Source organism: Lathamus discolor, chromosome 7 (assembly GCF_037157495.1).
Source record: "Lathamus discolor isolate bLatDis1 chromosome 7, bLatDis1.hap1, whole genome shotgun sequence".
Lineage (NCBI taxonomy): Eukaryota > Metazoa > Chordata > Aves > Psittaciformes > Psittacidae > Lathamus > Lathamus discolor.
In genome coordinates, this window is record NC_088890.1 from 17,003,848 (window position 1) to 17,021,205 (window position 17,358).

The following is a 17,358-nucleotide window of genomic DNA, read 5'->3' on the forward strand; positions in this document are numbered from 1 at the left end:
CTAAATAGCAAAAATTCAAACCCACCTGTATACTCCTGTTAATACTGTAGCCCTCTAAGAAAACATAACCCAAGCAGGACAATGAAACACTACTGTCGAAACACACTGTGTTCTGCAAAGCTCAGTGTTTATAGTTTGGACTGTAACTGAGCTTTAGTGCAAGATGTTGTTTGTTTATGGTGGTACTTGACATACCCAGAATTTCAGACCTCAGCTTACTGAATGCTCCCTCATTATTAGAAGGTAACTTAGGAGGGGGAAAAGTGGGAAAAGGTGTGCTTTCTTTCCCTAAACTTCCAGTGCTTTCATTTGGAGATCTTGTGTCCTTGACCTATAATGTGAGTAAAGGTTTCTGACTTTTATTGATAGGGGATCCTCTTTTAGACCCTTTACTCTATGTCACCTTGTGGATGTGGTGTGTTCTTATGTCTGTTCTCTAATTAAGTTTTAAAGAAACAAGGAGAAAGTAAACTGTGGAACAAATCAGTGTTTTTAAGCATTGAGAGACCAGCTATTTCTGCAGCCCTTTCAGGGTGGAAACTTTACAAAGTAAAACACAGCTTCTGCTCTTGAAAATATACAACCTAAATATGAGATGGGATATGCGAGAGGACAAGAACAAACTGTACAGAAGGCATTAAAAAGCAGTTTGCAATTACTGTCTAGATGTGGATGTTTATTTTGTCTGAGAGATGTTCTGTTTAGGGTATGCAGAAAAAACCATGAGAGGTGAAGAGGAGGACACTGGTAGTGACTGGGTTGAAGTTCAGGGGATGTGCACGTGTGAGCACAGATTTATTAAAACAATTACAGTGATTTTGTGTGTCCTGCAACCCAAGTCAGCAGTAATTTAAAGCACCTCTAAATATAAAAGCAGCTGTAGTTTGTTGTCAAATATATTTAAATAAAGTTATAGACTGGAAAAATGCAGTATATAGTTGGATGTAATTGTTTTAGATGTGTCATATCTCTGTATATAGCATTTTTCTTTTTAAAACAAAAAACCATGAACAAAAAACATCACTCCACCCGAGCTTTGAATGTCATTGAAGGCAACTTTTCTGTTTCATAATCAGTTTATCTTGTTCTGAGGCTTGCAAGACCTTTTCCAGGGAAGTCAGCGTAAAGTTTTTCTCTTGAATGTTGGCAAGTGCAGTTGAAAGGATCCTCTGAAGTTAAATGTTTACAGATAAAGCTCTCAAACATTAGTGGTGGCAACCAGCTTTTCAAATACAGCTTTATGCAATGAGGCTGTGCAAAGCAGCAGAGTGGTTCCTTTGCTTCAAGTTTCTGCTTATCATCTTCTGATCATCTTAGAGAGAAAATGAAATTAACAAGGCTGGTCAGTGTCACTTCCTGTAGTCAGAGCCCTTTAGGCAAGTGGCACTCTCAGTAATGCTTCATCTGAAAAGCCGGTGCTCTTCCCTTCTTACAGTTTCAAAGACCTGAGGGAGGAAGAGTTCTGTGTTTTATTGAACAGCAGATGAAGGTCCCTCTATAGGGTCAGGGAAACAACTCTTTCCTATGTTGTTTAACAGTGTGGGTGGCAGTCAGCCATGGCTTTGTGTTTTCTAGGTTTCCGTTGTTAACTGTTGTCATAGAAGGCTTTGATAGCGAGTAAATGTTCAGTCAGAGATTCTGATATCTCTGTCTTCTATGAATGTTACAGATAGGACTGTACTTCTACCTCATTGTGAAAGACCAGATCCTGTGTGCTCATGGACTGCTTAGCATTTAAAGGACACTTAAAGACAGAGGAAACACAAAAAATCTGAGAGTCTCAGATAATCCCATTGGACAGACCCCAGGTCTGTTTATTAATATTGCATTTTTTAAGTTTGGACAATTTAGGAAATTAATAATTTCACTGTGTTTTCCTAGGTTAACACTTTTTTAGCTTCCAGTTGCGAAGGCAGGTCAAACCGATGTTTAAGAATGTTTCCATGGCTGTGTTTAAAAAGCAAATATGAAATTGAGAGGTTATTTTTGTAAAGTATTATGTTAAGAAAATTTGAAGCTTGTTTAAATAACCTGATTGTATATGTTGTGAGTATGAAAGATGTCTGCGCAAATAATGTGCTTATCTTCATGTGTCTACTTTTGGCTCAGTATTAAATTCGTCTAGCTCACTTGGCTGCATCTGCACGCTATGAGTTAGAGAACACTTTAGATAAGTTATCTGGGGTTTTGGTATGCTTTGAGTACATACAGTACTGAAGTGAGAAGTAGCTTAAAATCAGCATGAGCTCTTGGCCTTTGGTTTAACCATGTGGCAAATGTCTTCATGTAGTCGTAGTAATACCAGTGGTTCCCTTTCTGCCATAATGGCACTCTGTCAATGTGGTAAAAGTCACTGAAACTAGCTAGACTACAAAAGACACTTCTATTCTCTTGTGTCACTTGGGAAATTACTTCCAGTTTTATGTTTATTCCCTGACCCTCCCTGGAGTTTCATCCCTCATTTTAATTGGTTTTGTCTATGTGATCAAAGGACATCAGGATTTGGCTGTTTATAGCAGAGTGTGGAGTGTAGTGAATGTGTGGGAAGAAGATGATGATACTGGGTGGAAGAACCTCAAGAGACATGTATCCAGTGGGCTGTGGCAGGAAATGTATGCATATGGGGTTTTCCCGAGAGCCTTTATTGGATCGGTGTAAGTGCAGAATTGACAAGTTGCTAGAGTTGCGAAGAGATGCAAGGTGACAGCTTCAGAAGTCAGGCTGAGGACATAACCAGGGATGGATATATATTCTTAAAATGTGTCCTTGACCACGACACTTGTGATTTTAACAGGGAACCTCTGGGTGGATGTGTTAAGGCAGTGAAATTAAAGCCACAGAAATGGTCTGTCCAGTGTTCGAGACAGAGTCTTGGATTTGGGAAGTTTTCTGTTTTGAACAGCACATATGAAGGCAGGCAGGCAGGCTTCCTTCCCTGTCAGCTGCGGCAGTTGCACAAAGGTGCAAGGTGCTGCAGTGTTAACTTCCAGTTTTATGTCTCCTGATCTGTAATAGTAATCAGTTCATTGAAAAAAACCACCTGTGTTTATTCTTGGAGATATCTAACAGCAGAAGTTAAATATTTTGGGGATTATATACTAACTTGAGCAACTCGGATACTGTAACTAATGACAAATATTTTAGTGCAAATTGAGTTTTTCTTTCCAGGGTTTCACTTTGATATTGAAGGAGAGGTTATGTGCTTTTCAGCTGCTTCCTGAGCAGCAGAGCGCTTCGTAATGTATTGTTTTTAAAATAGTAGAGCATACTGAGGAAGATTGTTATGAAGCAAAATGGTGCCTGTGAATCTGGCTGAAGAGGTATATATGATACTGTTTAGTTCTGCTCTGAGCTTCTCAATTAAAATTCAAAGATTAGCTGAATGTCATCTTTAAAACATCAATAGGATATCCGAGCAGAAGGGAGTATGGAAGTGCACTTGTACATCATTAGGTCATGGATGTGATATGGAGTAAGAGTTCAGTCCATCTTTGAAGTATTTCTCTTTTAGCAGTTAACGAGAGTGCTTAGCATTAAATTAAACCTCTTTCAGGTTGCTTCTTACTCTTAATCATCATTTGCTCATGCTTTCTTATTTTGTACTTGGCTGATATGTCCTGTGGAATTCCTTAGGAATTACTGTGCTACATTAATCACAAAGTGTTTATGCTTTGTCTGCCTTAGTTTGCAGGTCAGGTCTCATTCCTTGCTGACTTCCTGAAATAATTCTAAGGAAATTTGCATGATGGAAGTCAGATGATGTGAAAACTTCTGAAGGATAGTGTAAGGAGAATAGTGGTCCTTCAGAAAAATACTGTTCAAGTTTTCAGATGTAACTCATATTCGTGGGTTATTGCATATGTTCCTATGAGTTACGGTCACCTTTAAAATGAAAGTGCTTTAAAGTTTTTAGTAGTACTTTCAGCTGCCTACTTCCTCCGTAATTACGAATTTACTGGGAATAAAGCACAGGAGCTCTCCTGGTTTGTTTGGTTTGTTGGTTTTTGTGTCATTAACATTAAAAGACCCTCTCCTTGCAAAACATTGGGCTTTTCCTTTCTTTCTTTTTTTTTTACAATATTCTTGCATTGTATAAAGCAAATTAGTCCAAAGAATAGGTGCTCTATTTAAAACCTCGATAGCAGAGTGGGCACATTCATAATCTGATAATTACTAGTGCTCCATCTTTTTTTCTTTTCTCTTTTTTCCTTTGAAATTTGTTTGACTGACTCATGTGGCTTGATAGCTTAATAGTAATTATAATAAAGGTGGTTTGTGCTCTACTGAAATAGCGTCTAGATTTTTAGGGAGTGGAGGAAGCAGCTTGGGGCTATGATCTAACTGTATTGGGTCTTTGAGTTTAGTATACTAAGAAAGAAATACACATGCTTTCTTTGTCATTTGTTTTAGGAGGGTGTATGTGTGTGCAGGTTGAGCAACCTGGAGGTGTAGAAGCTTTAGAGTTTTATTTATTACTTGATCTCCATCAATAACATGAAATCAGTTACAAAGTGAAGTATTAGTGATGCATCCATATTTTAAGAATATATTTCTGCATTTAATTTTCTAATTTTAGTAGGCCTTGGCAGCATGTGTTGAATGTGTTTAACATAAAAAATACAAAGTGGAAGACTGCTGTTGTTCTGTACCTGCACATGCCTTTGCTTCTGCAGCAGCAGTTCTCACTGACTAAAATCTGAAGGATAAACTACAGTTAGTACTAGTGTAACTTCATTCCTTGTATTTCTCTTGTTCACACAGGGGAACTTTGAACGTAAAGTAAGTATTAAGGAAGACTGATTTCACTTCTCTTTAGTTACTTGGACAGTATCTAAAGCTTTTATCTGGACGTCTGTTTGCTTCTGTATTTGTTTATCACAAAGGAATTGCTTTTCAGCATTTGTTTTCAAGTTTGTCCTTTATTACAAGGTTAGACTAGGAATTGTTCTTGTTAGTTAAATGATGTAGTTCTAAGGAAGTCACTGTATCTCACCAGAGCCTGAAGAGAGGGTTCATCAGGAATCTTTAGTACAAATGACACTTTTAATTAAAATACAGGTATAATAGATCCTTCTTAACTGAGATGGTAAAGTAACTGCAGGTATAAAGTGAAGGGAGAGAAGCTGCTGAGAAATGGAATAGTAGATGAGTTGACTGAAATTTAGAGGGTGCTGAGGCTCTGGCACAGGGTGCCCAGAGAAGCTGTGGCTGCCCCATCCCTGGCAGTGTTCAAGGCCAGGTTGGACACAGGGGCTTGGAGCAAGCTGCTCTAGTGGAAGGGGTCCCTGCCTGTGGCAGGGTGTTGAAGCTGGATGAGCTTCAAGCTCCCTTCCAACACAAACCAGTCCAGGATTCTCTGTTGCTAAATGTATATTGATTTACATCAGGAAGGAGGAACTTCTGTGTTAAAAGATTAATTTCTTGCAATTTTGCCATAGTTATTTACAAGGTTATTTGTATCATCCTCTTATCAGCACTGTTATTATTCCCATAGCATCTATTAAACAGTCCTTACAATCTCTTGAGAAAGATATCCTCTTATTCCAGTTTGTTCTTAGTGTGCTGACATAATTGTTCTGCTGAGTGATCTGCACATTCTAAAATGTGAGGAAGCAAGTAATATTTTCTTTTTTAATTTTTTTTAAATTAATATTCACAGTCTTAAATGAATTAATTTTAAATTAATAATTGCGGCTGTGTGCTAATAACTTCACTTAAGTGTTAAGCTTGATATTTCCTGAAAGAGCTTTTGATACTAGCTATAACTACATAGCTAAATTAAATTTTGGATGTGGTTTCCACACTTTTTAGTAACCTGCTGTTACTTTGGGCACATAGAAACTGCATTACTCTGTGTGCTTGCCTCTATAAGGAGCGTAACTGACTATAAGGGAAGAGGATAAGCAACCCTTGTAAATAATGAGTGAATTCTGAAAAGCTTTTGTTTCCATGCTGGAAACATTTACTGTAAGAAAAATTGTATGAAACATGTAAAATGGGATTCTTCTAGCCGGTTCTAAAATGAAGCTAAAGGAAATGATTGTATTGCAATACTAGATATTGTACTGAATACTAGCTTAGTTAACTGCTATTTTTTGTTACATTTAATAAACTAGTATTAGATTGCTGAGACAATTCTGTCAGTGTTGCCGAGTGCCATCTTCCCCTTCTGCTAATACTGAAGTTCAGTTGTACCCACTTACCTAAAATAGAACAATGGAGATCTCGGGAAAGAGGAGGAGACAATGGGAGAACAAGCTCACTTCCAATTATTCGCCAGTCAGTCATTAAACAGCATTAATGTTTAACAAAGAGCAGTTGCTCATTCACATTAAGACTGGAATTGTAGCCAAGATGAGCTGTGAATGTTTCTCACTGGCTTTAGAAACGTTTTCAACTTCATGAATGATCATTCATATTTTTTTGTGAAAGAAGAGGGACATAATGACAAATATAACTTAACAAATGTAGTGGTTCCTCTTTTGGAATGTTGTTATTCTTGCCTCTGTCATGGTCTTTACATACTGTTCCATGCCTGGCTTTGCATCAGTGCTGCTTTGGTATGTAACAATTGTTTGGTGGTTTTTGATACATGAAGATTCTTTATTTCACATAGGTTTATTTTTTTTCCTCCGAGGTACCATCAGTTCTACAGCAAGTGATGTGCACTCTTCTGCACTCTGCATTTTTAGTATCTTTAGGCATCCCTGTGATACGAAACAGACAAGGTAAATCATAAATCAGAACAACATTGGTTGGGAAAATAACTAGTGAGGAATTTGAGAAATCTGAGTTTAGACAAAACATCCACATGTAAAAGACTCTCGAACCAAGATACTAATTCTGCGAAAGGGTATAGGCTTATGAGATCATTTAGTGCAGAAGTATCATTTTCTTTTAAAAGTATGGATCTGAAAGAGGGAGTATCAGGTGGAAACCCCAGAAATGTGTTACATAGATCAGTGATCATGGAAGTGTTCTTTGTGTGCTTTAGTGGGTAGGATACTTAGGAGATTCAGAAGAAAGCAAGCCTGACTTACAGTTATACTGCTACGGTTTGGACTCTGTTTAATAAATATGCAATGTCATGTATAATAAAGCCCAGCATTGTGTTAGCAGATTTGCTACTAGCCTTTTTCATACTGGGGCATTGCTTTTCTATGTAGAAATTGCAAAGGATGAGTAGTGGCAATTCTGCTCTCAGTATAGACTTGGAAATTCCCTTTAGGGAAGTAGACTTACCTAGGAGCAGCCTACCTTCAAGGCATGTGAGAGGGACTGCAGGTATTCCTCCTGCAGCATTACTTTTATGGTAATTTAACAACAACCAAGCTTGAGTTTTATACCACACTTTGTTCTCTCCTTCTATTTCCTGTTAACCTTCTGAGGTGGCTTGAAGAACAGCTTTGCTTCTCCTCGAAAGGTGCAGAGCCTGCAGGAACTCAGTTTCCAATTGGCATGATGTCAGGTTTCGTTCTGAGGTCATCTTACAAAACCCCGAAACTCTATACTGCTTTTTGGGTGTCCAAACCAAGGTGGCCTCTGATCAGGGGCCTTACCAGCAAAATTGAGTAATTTGTGGCAAAATCTCTCTCTAAACTGTTGCGTGAAGAGGAATTAGTATTACAGGCTGGAGATGAACCACTGGTTTTGGTAAAGAGATGTTCTCCCATCAGTTACTGTGTCTGTCCTTTGAATCTGGGTGGTCAGTGAAGGATTGCAAAGCTTAAAGTTCTGCTTCTCTGGTTGCAGAACATCCTAAAAACATGTATGGAGTTTGTGTGGGGAGCAAACTGTGTGGGTTTTAGATGAGGGTTAAGAAACTACTCAGTATTTTTCCTATGTATTTTTCAATAACCCATAGTGTGAAGTTCCTTGTTCTTGGTGATTGTATATTGACAGACTGCTACAAAGCAGGATGTCACAATGGCCCTTCATTTCCATTTTGGTTCTTCCTCCCTTGGGATAGCATATTGTTTTCTGCTTCCTATTGAGAAAACTGTATTCCATAGATGAGATTTTTAGGAAAATTAAAATGTAAACTTTTGTCTGTTTTTTCCTGTTGGGGCTCCAGTAAACACTGCCACTTGCGTGGCAGCACTGAGCATTCAGGAAGAGTTGCTTCCTCAAGAATATGCTCTAGTGATAGGAACTAGTGGGTCTCAGGTGGTCGTAGATATGGGGAGCATCTCTCTATTAAGGATGTCTTGTGAAGAGCCCTGAAATGAAAATTCAAAGATGATGGAGTTTCCTGTTTCACTTCCCCTTTTTTCCCTTTTTTTTTTCTTTTGAAGATAATTGTTGAGAAACAGTTGTTTAACATTTCATGTTATCAAAGTTTTTGATTAAAATTTGTAAGTATTTGTAATACTCGAAGCTTTCTCAGGGAGAATTTATGAAAAAAAAAAAAAAAGGCAGATTAACATTCAGCCTTGTGACACGTTTGGGGAAGGGTGAGGGAAAGATTCTACAGATTGTGTTCCAAAATGCTAAAACCTAGGAGTGTTTGGGGTGGTGATGTTATCTGACTGCAGTTTCTGAAGCATACGGAAATTAAACCTCACTGGATGTAGTTTGTATAATGATTTAAAATCTAATCTTGAGATTGTGTAACTTCAGGATAAACAGCCATAAACTGGGCTTCAGTTTCTCTTCTATTGTGTATGAGCATCTCTTATATCCCTGTGAGGTAATTTTAATTTCTTGCTGCTGAAAACATTTTAGTGTTGTGCCTTGTGTAATTTTTTCATAGCACTATGAAATAGTATTTTTATGATGTGTACTGTTTTTGCTGGTGGGTGTTTTCGCTTTTACATGCGGACACTGTTAACTTCCCATACTTAAAAGATTCACAATGCGTATCATTTGTTTTGAGCTCCTAACAGTGACTGTGGGGAGCTTTATACTAGAAGTTCTGCTACTGAAAATCAGTTTATGTGGGAACTGATCCATGTAGCATTTGCCACCTGCTGCAGCTCACTTTGGTCACGGAATCTGTTTTTATTTATTGGCTAATGAATGTTAACTTGTGCCCTCTTGCACAGGCTTCAGACGTTCATGAGCATTGTAGGTGCAGTGCTTGGGGACGTGGTTTAGTGGTGGACTTGGCAGTGCTGAGTTAATGGTTGGACTTGCTGATCTTAAAGGTCTTTTCCAACCTAGATGATTCTGTAAAAGAGGATTTTCTCTGGTTTGGGGAGAGCACACTGATTTTTACTGTCTTCCCTTTTTAGGCAAGAGGACAAATCCATCTGTCTTCACCCTTCCTCTTTCCCCAAAATCCTCTTCCTGTGAAAGTGCACAGGATGCAATTACTGAAAGTGTGTAAGGGGGTCAGGGCTTGTCTGTCAAAATACTTTTTAACATGTAGTTTACCTTTTCTTACAGCTCTATGTTTTAAGTAAACTTTACTGATGCTGATTTAATGTTGTTAGAAGTGTAAATACAAAGGAAGAAAAGCTGTAAAATACATTATTTTGAGATGTGGTACAGAAGTTATTTTTGCTCATCATTTGGCTGTACATCACAACTTGAAGAGTGCCTAGATTAGAAATTTTAACTTTTTTAAATTTCAAAATGTACGTATTTTAAAATCTACTCAGACTTATTTACACTTATTTATTGAAAGAAGCACAGTGAATTATATGCGAATGGTATATAATAATTCACAAGACCCACTTGTAAATTATTGATGAATATAACTGTACTGGTAATGAAGTAGTACTTCACGTTGTATAAATGCAGAGTTGCAGGACTGCTAGAGGTGCTGGGGATACTTCTGTAGAATCCATGACACTCTTCTGTACCTTCCATCTCATTGCTTTTGGCCACTCCTCAATGTGCTGTCCGTCATCCTCCAACAGAGCTGAGGCTGTGCTGCTCGCCGCAGTGATATGGGCCCCCGTAATGCACTGGATAAGAAAATGGACATGAACTGCAGAGTCAGTTGTGCTCATACAGAGGATCCTGCACCCAAGAGGTGAGGGAAAGCAAGGCAGAAAACCTTGTACCCAGCTCTCTGATTCCGGAGCTACCACTACAGGATAAAATCCTGTAAATCTTGTGTACCTCCTCTGCCATTAATGTTGATAAAGCTGTATAGAGGGCACAAGCTGTTGTTTTGTGCGAGGGTTTTTTTGTGGTTTTGTTTGTTTTGCCCCTTTTTATTAACTTCAAACCCAGTAACTTCACTTGCAATGATATCTGGGACTTCTCACAAACAACTGACCAAGGTTTTCGGGTTTGATTATTAAAAAAATGTGATACGATGCACAGTACAATTTCTTCTCCAAATACATTTTTTTTTCCCAACATATCACATATGGGGACGCTCATTCTTTGAATACGCTTGTTTTATTTCAGAAATCAACACATCTTTGGTCTATTTTTAAGCACCCAATTAAAAAAAGCCCATGTTAATCAGCCTTCAAGAAGCATTAAGCTTGAAACTGTTGATCTTTTGAGACAGGCTGGTTTGAGAAAGGTCATTCATGAACACTTCAGGCAAGAGTGAGTCCTCAGTGGTGGTTATGTGTACAGGATGGAGTGCTAAATCTTAGAAAACAGTGAGGTGGGGAAGGCTGCAGAGGCTACGCAGATAATCAGCTGACAATAGATGCCTCTTGTGACACTGGCTAAGAAGGCTGATGTGTGTGTTGAGGTTTGTTCAGGATGTGGGTGCTTGTTGGCTTTTACATGGCATGAAGAGAATAAGAACTTTAGAATGTTGTAGTAGGGATGAGAGACTCCAGAAACTCTCTGAGCAAATTGTGCTAATGCTTGATCACCCTCAGAATAAACAAGTATTTCATTATGGTAGATGGACCCTCCTGTGTTTCAGTTGTGCCTGTTGGCTCTTGTCCTGTCACTGGGTACAGTTGAAAAGAGCCTGTCTCCACCGTCTTTGCACTTTCCCTTCAGGTGCTAATAAGAGCTCCTGTGAGCCTCATCTTCTCTAGGCTAACAGTCCCAGGTTTTTTGACCTGTCCTCATACAAGAGGAGCTCCAGTCCCTTCTCCGTCTTTGTGGCCCTTTGTTGGGCTTGCTCCAGTATGTCCATGTATCTCTTCTACTGGGGAGCTTGGAACTGAATGCAGGGCTGAGCAGAAAGGAAGGATCACCTACATCAACTTGGGAACACTGCTCCTAATGCAACAACGTCTTGCCTACTCTATACAAGTGTACTTAGGCCCTGATTTAAATGTGCATGTGTGATATTAGGCTCTGAATCAGCTTGAAGTAACACTTGATGCTGGTGTTTCTAATTGAAATTCCTTTTGCTCTTTTATACAGATCAGATGATAGCACAACCCATTCCAGCTTTGTCTTCTGTAAAAACATTCTTGTGTTTCATCATCCAGATCAGTAATGACAGTAGGAATTGGTAATGAAATTAGAAGTAACCCAGCCAAAGAATTATGGGCTCTTATGTGCCTCCTGTTCTAGCTGTAGGATGCTATTCTTAATGCTACCTAGGTACCTGTAATTATACTATCCTGAGCTCAGGTTGACCTGGCAAGTAAAGCTGTATAACATCCATGCTGGTTATATAAAACATCATCCCCTCTCAGTGTTGCTTCTTGTTTCTGCCAAGCTTCAAATCTCCTTTGTAAGTTTTTCTTCTAAATTGCTCTTTTTTTGTAGTTCAGTTATAGCTGTTTCTTGCTGTCACATGAGATACAGTACCTGGCTTTGAGAGTGGTTCCAATCTGTTTTGTCTGAGACTGTAATAGCTAGGAGGCAAAAGGAAAAGCTTGTTATAATGCATCTCATCTGTAACTGCCCACGTTAATTCTTCCTTTCTGTTCAGAGGCAACTTGAGCAGACCAGCTGTGTATCAGTGGTGAAGAAGCAAAGACCAGCCCTTTTCTTCCTTTGCACTGAACAGATTGGAAGTGCTGCTGCAGTCAGTGGTCATCAGTCAACTTGTTGTGTGCTCAGGCTTGAGACTCAAACCTTCATCTGTCCTCTGATTTATTTTTTTTGTCTTTGTTACCCTTCCACTGTTAAGTGTTTTAAAATGGTGGTGGATGTGTAAGTACAGGCTGGATGTGTCTCTATGCCCTGAGCACAAGCAGTTGCATCTTTCCCTTCTGTGTAATTCAGTTATTTATGTTGGAAGCTAAGCAGTATCTGTTAAATGAATTACTCTATCACAGAAGGGCACTGGAGTTAGGGGAGTTGGATCGTGATGACTTCCTGTTCTGATGTTGCCTCTACTCCTGTAATTGTTGTGGCAGCACAGTCGTATCTTAATGAGCTGTGGGCTTGAAGTTTCCTTAGGTTTGTGACAAAGTGTTTGTTGTACCATGGTAAAGATGTAGAAGACAAATTCACCAAGAAAATGTGTATTTCATGACAAGCAAGTCTTGCTGTTCTTAAAGTTCCTGCATCCCTTTTGCCTACCAATAAGATTTAAATAACTTGCAATGTCTAACATTGGTTTGGCCACGTAACAACTAGTTGTTTATGCTGGACAGATAGCTTTAGTTTGAGTGTAACTACACACATACATACACTTTTCTCTATACAGATTGCTGATCACTGCCTCGTTTGTCAGAAACTTACAGAAGAGACAAGCTGAAAATATGTATATGATTGTAATAAAGTAATTTTTTGTTACCATGGGAAGGATTTGAAGCAAATGATGATGCTATTAGCTCAAGGGATTGGTATTTTTGTGCTAATAAAAGGTAACTATATTGTTCATTCTAGAATAATTAGTCTGATGTTGTAGGAGAGTGTCTTGAATCACTGAGCACACCTGTAAATGGAATTCTTTTGTTCAGGTGCTCTTACATACGTAGCAGTGCTTCAGTTTTAGATACTTACGGATACTTCAAGCTTCACTACACAATTTCAGTTGTACTGAAGTCCAGTTTTCTTTGTCCTCTTTTGTGTACAAGTTAGATTTGCTTAAATATCCATCATAATGTTAGCATTCAGTTGTAACAGTTTTTTGGCTTTCTGAAAACTATGGCTGAATATGAACCATATTTTGCTAATAAGTAGTTTAAAGTGATAGTAAACTAGCTAGTAAACCTTTGGTAGGGATGACATTGTAAAACTGTTTCATGATAGTAAATATTTGATTTTTCAAGATACCTTTTAAGGCCTGATACCACATTATTTAAAGACACTGTCAGTAGGACTTTATACTAAGCCTGCCAAGCAGCTGCCAAGTGCTGATAGCCAACATTTACATTCAGTGTTGTGTGATGGTAGCTGTGACATGATTCCAATTAAAACTTGGTCTGCACACTGCAGATGTCTTTTGAATATTAATGTGTACTACAGACAGAGCAGATGGAATGTCTTTAAAATACAATGCAGTGATTGTGAAATTAAGGTTGGGTTCTGGTGGAAACTGGGAGGCAGTCAAAATTAATCTTTTTTTCCTTGTTTTTCGTTGCTAAACTACAAGAATATCTGTGTATAGTCATCATATGATATATAGCTATCATCTTTCTTTACATATAGGAGGATCTTGACTCTTCATTATGCTTCCAAATAAAAATACAGGATTATGCCTCATAGAAGTTGTCATAAATGCCAGATGTACATAGAAAAATATTAGGAACACAACATTTGCTGTGCCTTAAAATATGCCTCTGCCTAAAGGACAAAAATGAGGCAGTAGATAACTGTTGAAGTGTAGGATGTCCGTGAGTTACTTGAGTTTTTCATTGAGAAAAACTGTGTAAAATTATATATAGGGGTGTGTGTTCATGAGAGATGTATTAGGAAAAGTTCATCCTGGGTAGGAGGGGTCGTATAAAACTGGGAAATGAAGAGCATGACAGGACCATCAGTGGCGCACTGCAGTGTTTGCAGTGTTGCAAACCCAAAGCCAGCTGTCACAAAACAGCAGCAATCCGGCTGTGAAAGTGTGTGGATTAATTACCTAAGCACTTACCATGCTTATGTGGGAGCCCTTGAGCTATGAAGTAGAGCCCTGATAGTAGGAATATATTAAAAGTCTTGGATCACAGGGTCAGTGTGGCATTGAAACAGAAGGGAGAAGGGTTTTGGTGCGAGTGGGAATTGTAATTTTCCTTTTTGCTGCTGCAGTATTTTCAAATCTAGACCACAGTGAGACTGAACACGGAGAGCCTGGAGGAGCACAGCAGTGAGGGGTGAGGAAGAGCTGTGTCTGGACCTCACTCACGCTGGTTTAGATGATGATGTCCCACACCGGATGTGTGGGTGCCATTTCCCCGAGGGAGAAGTGTAGAAATCGCTTGGTGAATCAGGCTTGTCTGGCATGAGAGGACTTCAGTGGGTTGTTGCTCTCATTAAAGTTTTCATAATGTTTAATGCCTTCACTTGCTCAGGATAATGGTGGGACTTTTAATTAGGCTTCTGAAAATGGGAAAAACAAGTCATTTGGCTGATTGCATTGACAGGTTGGGAGTGACTTAGGCTGTGCTCTTTAGGGCAGTGATTTGCCTACCTTAGGCTTACACTTAGCTCTATGCTGGGACAGAATGCAAATTTAATAATAGTGAAATGTATAAGAGTTTGTCTCAAGTTCTTGTGCTTTTTTGTTCTGGCTTTATTCACGTTACATGGACCTGTGTACAGTTCATTGATCTGTGGAAAGAGATTTATTCAAGAGGCACGGTTGGAAATCGCAAAACCAGAGTAGCTTCCTAGTCATAGTTAAATGACATTTCTTGTGACTCGCTTAGAAATAGTCTCCAGGTATGTGTGGTGAACCTCAGCTTCACAAGGCAGTCACAAGAGGTTGAAATGATGTCAATTTGTAAGATATAGTGGTTTTGCACCTTATAACCAATCAAAGGATAGAAATGTGGTCAGAAGTCTTTAGGTTTGATGTTTTAGGAGGTACGAAGATGTGAAGTTCAACCTTCTAAGTGTCTTAGAAATCAAAGCTGTAGTAAAAAATGAGTTGAAATACAAAAGTGTTGCTTTAAAAGAACTGTACTTGTCAAACGTTGCTTCAGACAGCACTTCTGAAGCTTCTACCCAAAAGATTTCAATCAAAATATGTCTTCATTACATTTCAAAGGTCTTAAATACCCTGAAGTATCAATCCTCCCACCTCATATGTCTATGATTTCTGGTGGGACGGGAGCGTGATAAATAAAGAGGTGATGTTTGGAAGCAGGACTGGAGGGATGGAAGGGAAGAATCAAGAGGCTTGGCAAGAGGAAAAGGCTTGCATCTAGACATGAGGGTCACTTGCCCGGGTTTCTTACTGATTGGGAAATGCTTCGTGGTTCCCTAGATAAGATGCAACTGTCTCTTCCTGTATATGAAGCCTTTATTTTAAGGAAACTTGCAGCTATTTCTCCTCGATGTGGTGTTCCTGCTACTCTGTAGTCTCATACTCATCTTTGACCCTTTCTGGCTTTTTTCATTGTCAGAGAATGCCTGTGAAAGTCACTTCCAAATATGTGCAGGATCTTTACTTTTTATTATCTACTTAATGTTAGGTTTGAAAGCCTAACGTCATTCTAGCTCTTGAAGCTTTTGTGATACTACCAATGTGGTTTCTTTGCTTCCCTATCTCTGACATGCCTTCCTCTTCAAGCTTGCTCCTAAAGCCCAAGCAGATTTCCCTTCTCCAGTTACTGTATCTTGCTTTCCTGTACCCTCCAGTGTTTTGCCTCTTCTGACAATACTTTGAAGATTTGTCAATTGCTTCTTAACTCTCCTACTTCTTTGCAGCATCCTTCCTTTTCTGTGCAGTGTGTAATTTAGCCTTTCTAATCCTTGAAAAAAATTCCCCAGTCCTTCATTTCAGTCCCTGGCAGTCTCTGTTGTAGTATCAGCATACGCTTATATCTTTAAACACTGTGAAATGTGTCCTTTCAGCTGAGATAGTACCTCAGCACTGGGACTTTGTCTAATTTCATGTCTGTAAAGCAAGTACATAGCTTTTTTTCTATCTCTTTGATCTTCATGATACAGATCAGTCAAAAAATCAGTGCAAGAAAAAAAGTGCTGCGTTTGGCTCTGAGACATGTCAGCAAGAAATAGGAGAGGGCTGTGTGGGTCATGCCATTGCAGTGTCAGATAATATGGGTGCTGCTGATAGGTATTCGTTCTCCTGCGCGTAGGCTTCAGTCAGGCTGCATTAGCTCCTGAAATCTGAGAGCAGGGTTCATCACATAACAGGGTTATGGTCCTTATTTTGTGTTGAATTAATACCTGTTGAGAACCATGATCAAAATAATACCATGCACGACTGTTCAAACTCGGTCGTGGGATGAGAATATTGAGATACTGATGCATTTTTGTGAAGTGTCGTTAGTTTAAAACCAAACAGAGCTCTGAACATCGTAGTCAAGAAGTGCTTTTATAACCAGAGGTTCCTCCAAATTTCTTTCAAGGAGTCCAGGAAAGGTTTATTTTTCTTGACTTTATCAGCTGTTTAAACTCTGTCTATTCCAGAGTGCATATTAATTTTCCTTGTCTTTCAAAAACAAATAAAAGCAAATCCAGAATAGCCCAACAGCTTTAATAACTGCTTGTTGGCTCAGCTTTTTCCTTCAGAAGCAGTGACTACATTCTTTCTGTCAGAGGAGCTCTGAAAACCTCTGGCAGCAAGGATGAGGCTACTTTGGGTTTATATTTTATGTCTTGCTACTGATGAGAGCTATTTTTCAGTGCTGGGAATGAAAGGTATCTGTGCCTCTATTCTGCAGCAGAGAGGAAAACAGTGTTTAATATTAATTTAAATGCTTTTTCTGTTTTCCATCTTAATAGATGTAAAAGTCTCCTATGGGGTAGTGTGTGTGTACACAAACAATCCTGGATCACAGTTTCTGGTTTTCTGCCCCCCATCTTTATGTTCCATGTACCCTCTGTTCGTCCTCTGAAACCTCGCTTCCTCCCTACTGTTCCCTGACCTTTTGTCTTCCACCAAATATCTGGCGTGCTTCAGCTGACACCGTCAGGATTTCTCCTGCCTGTCTCTAACTGGGTTCTGAGTTTCCATCCTCTTCTGGGGGAAGGAATAGAAAGAGAAGAAAAAATGTGGGTACCTATGAAACACTCATCCGTTTCTGTCTGTTTTTCATGTCTGAAGGAAACACTGACATGGGAACTGTTCGACTGGAAATACTGCAGTAGTTTGTAGTCCCACTCATGCTCCCTACCGTTATCAAGCAGAGATAGGGAAGGGGTATGTGGAAGTTGTCACTGTCTAACATGACATCCTGAAGGAAATCACAGATACATAACTTATATTAGTAATAGTCACAGGATACCCCTTTATTTTACTTATTTGTTGAAAAACAAGTTCAGATTGACGTTTATTAAAGCATGATGGCATAGCTGATGATGAAAGCGTTGTTTCTGCTATAGCATTACTTTCTGATTACTAGAAAT

At 39.0% G+C, this 17,358-nt stretch overlaps 1 protein-coding gene across 2 annotated transcripts in view; it reads left to right on the top strand.

Annotated features, from left to right (window-relative positions):
• Positions 1-17,358, top strand: part of PRKAR2A (protein kinase cAMP-dependent type II regulatory subunit alpha) — a 59,550-nt gene that overhangs the window by 1,039 nt on the left and 41,153 nt on the right. The window lies entirely within an intron of this gene.